Source organism: Mastomys coucha, unplaced genomic scaffold, assembly GCF_008632895.1.
Source record: "Mastomys coucha isolate ucsf_1 unplaced genomic scaffold, UCSF_Mcou_1 pScaffold14, whole genome shotgun sequence".
NCBI lineage: Eukaryota > Metazoa > Chordata > Mammalia > Rodentia > Muridae > Mastomys > Mastomys coucha.
The window spans coordinates 72,392,001-72,399,661 of record NW_022196896.1 but is presented as its reverse complement, the minus strand read 5'-3'; the positions used below and the strand labels follow the sequence as shown (position 1 = coordinate 72,399,661).

General features: G+C 43.6%; 1 protein-coding gene across 2 annotated transcripts in view; it reads right to left on the bottom strand.

Moving 5' to 3' along the window:
- Nucleotides 1-6,474, bottom strand: part of Gulp1 (GULP PTB domain containing engulfment adaptor 1) — a 256,656-nt gene extending 250,182 nt beyond the window's left edge. The window contains exon 1 of one of the 2 annotated variants that reach the window (XM_031367384.1): nucleotides 6,118-6,474. The gene's annotated coding sequence lies outside the window, so the exon portion shown is untranslated. The remainder of the gene's footprint in view (nucleotides 1-6,117) is intronic. The other variant, XM_031367385.1, reaches the window with a different exon arrangement.
- Nucleotides 6,475-7,661: the final 1,187 nt, after the last annotated feature.

Below are 7,661 nucleotides of genomic sequence, written 5' to 3'. Positions count from 1 at the left end.
CTCTCTCTCTCTCTCTCTCTCTCTCTGTCACACACACACACATATATTTTTGAATTGAGTATTAAAACTAGATTCCATAATATTAATTCAGAAGCTATAAAGAAGGATGAGTAGTTAGGAACAGTTGCTGCTCTTGTCGGGAATCTGAGTTCAGTTTTCTTGTCATAATTGCCTGAAACTCCAGTTCCAGGCCATCTGACACCCTCATGTCTCTAAGGGTAACTGCACACATGCTGTACACATAGAGTCATGTAGTCACATATAAATACACAGAGATTAAATAAATAAATATTGTTAGAAATACCAATTAGTGCTGGATGTGGTGTTGGAGGCCTTTTATCCTAGCACTCAGAAGGCAGAGGTAGGCAGATTTCTGTAAGTTTAAGGCCAACTTTTGGTCCACATAGAGTTCCAGTCCAACTATGGTTTCATAGTAAGCCTTTGTCTCAATATGCATATATACATACATACATATATACATGCATTAGGTGTGGGAGTATTCTCCAGCTATAAAGTGCTTGCTGAGGATTCACAAGACTTAGAGGTTCAATTCTCATTTGAGAAAACAAAATTAACTGAAGTTTCTTCACTCCTACAGAAAGACATATACAGCACAAATACAGAAATATTCAAGAACATACATATCTCATAATTAGAAATGCACACACAGGAGGAAGTGTAGGCACCTAAGAAATGGAAGCTTATGTGATCTAGTCTAAACCCCTTTTGTCCGATGGCACATACACAGGTATGTTTATGTAATGTTATCACCCAACAAAAAGGTGAAAAGAAAGACTAGTATTGTTATACCTATGTGCTTTCTCAGGTGAACACTAGAAAATAAATATAAAGTTACTCAAGCTCTTAAACTTTTTTTTAATCTTTGCAACATAGTACAGAACACTGGAGATCCAGGTGCCACTTGAGCTCATCACTTATTCAAATCATGTGAGATGAAGCAGTCTTTCTAAATTATTCTAAGCATAGAATATTGGGCCTTTGAAAACAATTTCAAAATTACTACAATATACCACTTCAATGAAAACAGAAAATCGGCATTTATTCTCCTACACAATAGGTGAGCCAATTAACTGTGTTATTTAAAAATCAGAAATCATGCATGGTTAGCATCACAAGAGTGTATAAAGCCATTTCCTAAGCACAACACAAACACAAAATTAGCAGATAGCACTGTGAAAGCAGAAAGGCCTACTTAGAAAGAATAATGTTCAGTTATTCTCTTTAAAAATAAAGGTATGATTCAATTTAGTATCTGCTGTTTGGAAGCAGAGCAATTGATATGTTAAAAGTTCATGCCATTTTTCTTCCTCCAATTTGAATATATTTAGTATCCCATAGCAACAAACATAAGCTTCCTGATCTATAAATGCATTAACACAAACACTTTTAGATCCACCAGCCTTTCATTCATTTAGGGACCAGGGCTCACGGATTCCATGCAACTGGTTCTGTAACTACCATGAATTCATTATTATGTTCAAAGTAATAATTTTTCTGTCCACTAGAGGTTTTAGAAGACAACATACAATATTGCAACTAGAATCATAAGCAAATCAGTCAGCTAAGTAAAATTTACATCAAAAAGACATCATTTCCATTCTACAGAGGATAAAAAGATTTTAAAAGACAAAAAAAGTCATACTTTTTACATTAAAATTAACTTAATATATCCTTAAATACTCACTTGGTAGTTAAACCAAAAGTATGCATTTTCCCAACTACTCTATCTACAATTTGGACTACTTTAGTCTATATATACTTGCTTTTGATACATCCATTATTTGTGATAATGTGAAACCTAATAACAAAGACCTATTACTAAACATTTTACAGAGCTTTTGCCTTTAAAACATTTATCATGTTTATTCTGTTTTCTGTGTCAAATTGTCTTATTTTCCTGACTAAGACAGGAACCTAAAAACAGGTAATAAGTTTTACTGTTGACATATTATCTATTAGCTAAACTAAAAAATAAATATTTCACAAGTATCACCTATCACCTACTAACAAATTCACAGATTATAGATGTTCATACAGACAATAAATGAAAACACATGCAGATCAGCAAAGCTGAGCTCAGTGCTAAAATCTTGTCAGAGAACCAAGGCTCATATTCGGCACATAACAAATACTAAATGAGTCAACCCTTCAGTGGCTCCAAAAGTCTAGCACAGAATCCATATAGAAATTGTTGTGGTTATCACTAGTTAGTTTCTACATTACAAATGTTTTTTAGTCTCTCATATGTTGCTTCTAAGAAAGGCGGGCTAGCAAGGAGGCTCATGCCTGGAATTCCTGAACTCAAAAGATGGAATGAGGCTGGTGGGTTGCCTCTTGTTCCAGTTTCTACAGCCTTGGCTACGTAAATAGTGAGTTACCAGGTATTCTGGGATAAGAATGAGGCACTACCTCAAAAGCACCAAAAATAAATATGCAAACTAATAAACAATTAAATAAACCCAATTTTGCAAACATGCTTATTAACATTTCACAAAGAAAAATATAAGCTAGGCTTTGAAATACACTAGTTTTGAATATAAAGATAAGCAAAAACCAATGAGTTATTCTCTTTTGCTTAACAAAATAACCAAGGCTTTAACATAATAAAATATCACTCAGCATACCCAGCAATGAAAATCTGAAAACCAAGCTGGCCCTAGACATTGCATACTTCTAGGCCTGAGATATTGCACACTCCCTGGCCTGAGACATTTCACACTCCTATGCCTGAGATACTGCACACTCCTCAAACTGGTATATTGAACACTCCTAGACCTGAGTCATTTCACACTCCTAGGCTTGAAATACTGTACACTCCTGGGCCTGAGACACTGCACCGTCTTAGCCCTGGCTCCTGACTTGCAGCTTTCACACTTGCCCCTTTGATAACAGTAGCTCTCTCCAAGAAGGTTTTTTTTTTCAACAGATTAAATTGTTCGAAGTTCTGATTCTAAAAGGCATGAGGGATCCAGACCCAAATACATCTACAGCATAATTCATGCACCTAAAGCTCAGGGAAAATAGTGTTAGAAGAAGAAGGACAAAGACGACTACTGTTAGATAGGGAACTCAGACACGACAGAAAAACCTCACTCATGAAATCTCAACAACAAAGTCACCTAGCAAGATCAAAATAATGACAATACTAGCTGACGTGACAATGTGGATATGCATCCTTCACAAGGCCCCATCCCTCCATGAAGAGCTACAGCCAATCAGTGGCTTTGAGAGATGAAAGAACAGTTTCCTCCAGGGACTGGATCCCTGACACAGGTTACTTTATCCCAAGTGGTCATCCTAAACATACCAGTAACAGTAAATGAAAGTAATAAGATTTTTCTTATTTGATGTGTGTGTGCGTGTGTGTGTGTGTGTGTGTGTGTGTGTGTGATATGAAGAGATCAATTTGAGAGGTTGTAGGAAAAGAACAGGAGGTGTTAAATCAGAAAGGGAGGAGTAGAAATGATACCGATGGGGAGTAGTACTTTGGTATGAAATCTCAAAGACATTAAAAATGTAAAAAAATAAAAATTCATGATTAAACTATAGCTACAAATAAAAGTTAAAAAATATTATTGTGTATGTATAACAGATACAAACAACTCAATTTTATTCTCATAAACTCAGTGAGAAAAGTCATGACCTTTAAAAAAGCTTTTCACATCACTTCATCTCTTTAGTGACCTTGGGGTTGTGTAAAGGAAAGTTTATTTTGCAAGTGGAAAAACTAAAGTCACAGTAAAGAAAGACACTTTGCACAGAGTGATTCATAAAGTCAATCTCAGAGAGAAGAGTGACATTTAAAACCTCAAACTCCAACATTCAGAAGGAATATGAACCACATTTTTTTTTACCATTACCTCCCATGCCCACCTCATCCACCTCGCTAAGGAACAAAATGAGGGACACAGGAAACAGAAGATAATACAGAAAAGGGTCTGAATTGCAGATGAGGCTGAGAGTGTCTGGCTTGCCTGGAATTGAGAAAGAGGCCGTAAGTTTGCACCCTGATTCATCCTTCTTCAGGTAAAAGAGGAAGATTCGTTTATTATGGGGTCACTTCTGTAATACAATAAAGAAATTCTAGATGAATTTCCCCCTTTATTTCTATGATCCCAAATCCAAGCTATCTGAAAATAATTGAATTAACCAATTTAGGTGGGAAACCATCTGCTCAGTGCTGGTCTTTGGTTCTTACTGGTCATGAAAACAAAGAAGAAAGGTCAAGGCCGAGGGGCTGAAGTTGCGGGTAAGAAGTGCATCTGGAGGCGACCTGGTAACAGTGGAAGCCCATGCAAAGCGTTGCTCTTTCAGAGCAAGGTTGTGAAGGGTCCCACTTCCCTCTAGGCCTTCCTAACTCTCCTTGATACTCAACTGTATTCTATGCTTAGTCAATTGTTTTTGTTTTTTGTTTTCCAAAAAGACTCTTAGTCATTTAAAGTTTTCATTTCAAAAGAAACCCCCTATTTAAGCCCCAGTACCACCACCAAGCCATTCAAATTATGCTCCGCAACTTCCCCAGTCTCTTTCAGGCCTGGCTGCTGAGTTCAGTCTAGTTTGGCCGCCTGCCAGATTCTTCTATTCTTTTCTTGTCAGTCTTAAAAACTTGGAAAATGCTCCTGGACAGCTCAAGGAGAGAGTTTAACTATGCGATGGAGCGGTACGGTACCTTAGCCTCACGGTTCTTTGTAGAAAAGCTTGCAGACACCAGCGTCTGAACTCTCCCAATCGATGGGTTTTCTAGCAACTTCTAGCTATTTGTTTATGAAGAAGAAGAAGGGAAAGACTGGCAGAGCAAGCAGGCGAGTTGCAAATCTGAAACAAATCCAATTCCTTTTAGGATTTCGCACCTCTCATTATTTACTGGGTTTTCTAATTCGTGCTCTTTTACGACCTGTTCAGCCATATGGACTACATAAAATCATCGGTATCCTGTCCTCTTCAAGTCCTAGAATTAATAAGAGTAGCTAGAATTGAAATAGTCTAGAAAGTTTTCATTCTTAAATGTTGGTGCAGCATTTTTAAAAGCAGGCACAATACAGCTATTAAATCTTCCTAATTGATATTATGTTGTCACACTAACAGACTGAAATAACGCATGTACATGTCTATTTACAAACAAAGACAAGCTCCATCAAGAAAAACTAACACGGGAGGTGGGGAACTGGAGGTGGGGGTGGGTAGGGGGTGGGGGGTGGGGGTGTTCCTTGACTGTCAGCCCACACTTGAGAGTTTCCCCAACAGCAGCTCTATCTTCCTCACTCTACCTTGGCACGCTATTTCTAGCTGCAGCGTCCAGCTTCCTGTTCAAGTCCCATTCTACATTGTAAACACATTCCAAGAAAACTAGACTGCCCAGAGTTCCCTCCTGCAAACAGGGAAATCAGCCCAGCGGCCCCAGGATAGAGAGCCAGCTGGGCTGTCTTCTCCGCCACCACCGAGAGGTGGACCAGAGCAAGCAGGCTTGCCAAGCCGAGTCCCACTAACATAACGCCCGCAGAAGCGGGCATCTGACCCGCCTAGCCAAAGGGCAGGAGCACGGACACAGCCCGAGAGCGGGGGCCCTACCCACGTAGGGCTTTAAAGTATCTGCGGCCCAGTCACAAGCTCCTTGCCGCCACTCCCGCCCGCTGCCCACATTTTTACAGCGACCCAAACAAAGCGAGACCAAGCTGGAGGAAGTTGGCTCTCGGGTCGCCTTGTTGACCCAGCGATGCCTCTTGCTGGGCAGCCTCTGTTCCATGCACCCGCAGCGGGATGGTCCAGTGTCCCCCCCATCAGCTTGCTCCCGGCGCCTGCGAGCCCCCGCCGCACCCAGGTGAAGTTCCTCCTTGGGTCGAGGGGAGGATGCGGCGGGAAGGCGCAGGGCTGGTGTCCCCGTGTGGCCCCATCTTCCTCCCTCGCTGCCCTCGCCTGCAGCAACAGGTCCCAGCCTCTTTCAGTGCCCGCCGACTCCCTGTGCCCTCGGGGTCCGGATCTGCGCAACCCAGGGCGGCCGCAGCCCGGCGCCCTCGTCACCCTCCCACTAACCGCGCTTTCCTAGTTCCGAGCCACCTGGCCGTAGCCAGCCGGGCCAGGGACGGTCCCGCTTCCTACCCTGGCTTGTAGAGGGATGCGGTCGCTGGGCTGGGGCAGGCACAGGAGCTCCAGGAACCGTGGCCCACGATCGCTTGTTCGTATCCCACTGGGAAACTTTGTGCAGGTTCGAAAGGCACTGGGCTCCGGACCCTAGGGCTCTGGCCCTCTCCCTCCTTCTAATCCGCTGAAGCCCAAACTGGTGGCGGCGACGGCAGGGGCTGGGTCGGGACTCCCAGTTGCTGGGGCTAGGATCGCGGGGCTCCCCCTCTCGGCCAGAAGAAAACTCTGGCTCTGAGCGCGCACTAGGGACGCTGGAGGGGGTTTTCTGCAGTAATGCAGAACTGTCCTGCTTTTAAAGGCAGACCTGGAGAGGTTAGGGAGTGCAGAGAGAAAGAAACCGGTTGCTAGAAGAGAAGCTGCCCATTCTTATTTCGGACGGAGCGAAAACACCGGCCCCGCCCCGCTCCCACAGCTCCACTTTTAAAACCTCCTCCCAGAGATGCTGTTCCTTAAGAATTTAAAACACCTCTGAGGTTTAACAAAAGAGAAAGTGACACAGGAAGGGCATAAATATAAGTGAGTTGGGCCCTCCCAGGCCTCAATCATGAAATGCAGGTGCAGGGACTAGATATTCTCTCTCTCTCTCTCTCTCTCTCTCTCTCTCTCTCTCTCTCTCTCTCTCTCTCTCTCTCTCTCTCTCTCGTTCTCTTTTAAACTTGGTCTGAATCTTGGCACATTATCCCTTCCCCTGTGGGACCGTGAAAGGTATAATGGTCCCTGGTTGAGCTAAGGCTAAAAGCTCCGGGGACCATGAAGGGACAGTAGGAGTTTTGCCTGCTCCTGGGTACCAGGCCTCTGTCATGAGTTGTGGTCATCAATCACATAAGAGCAATGCCCCAAGCCCCTCCCTCCACAGGTAGAGGATATGGACCTATGGTCACATAGACTCAAGCCTGATCTCCATTTTAATGAGGTACCTAAAGGCCTGAAGGGCTTACTTAGCCAATAAGCTTTCCTTCTCAGACATTCCTCCCTGTAAAAGGTATTTCATCTCAGGGCCACCCTGAGAAGGGGGTTATGGTTTTACACATCCACTTTCTGTCATGACAATAAATGACTTAAAGCCATGCACTGCCTCTTTTCTTCAGGATCTGCGGTGGGGAGACATGGAGATGGCCTTTGTCTACAGAGCCACTGTGTAATCTCCCATAGAAAGCCTCTCTGTGCTTCTAGCCAGGACCCCAGCCCAAGCCAAGCTCAAGCCAAGGACTCTCCCATGAGACCAGCCAAAGATCCCTTTATCTCCGCCCTGCCCTGGCCCTGGGTTAGATCCAACCCTCGGCTGCCACTCTGTTTTCAGTGCTTCCTCAGCTTCCAACCGCACCTGGATGTTCAAGAGCCTGAGAACCAGACCACCAGGTCTTATCGCAGGCCTGGAGAGCCCCAAGCCAGCGCCAGCTGTCCAGTACAGCTGTCTAGCACCCCCAGAGTAGGGAAGTCCCCTAGCTTCCCTACTGCCCGCCCAGTGACAGTATGCTGTCAAAATTCCCATGTCTTGCCTC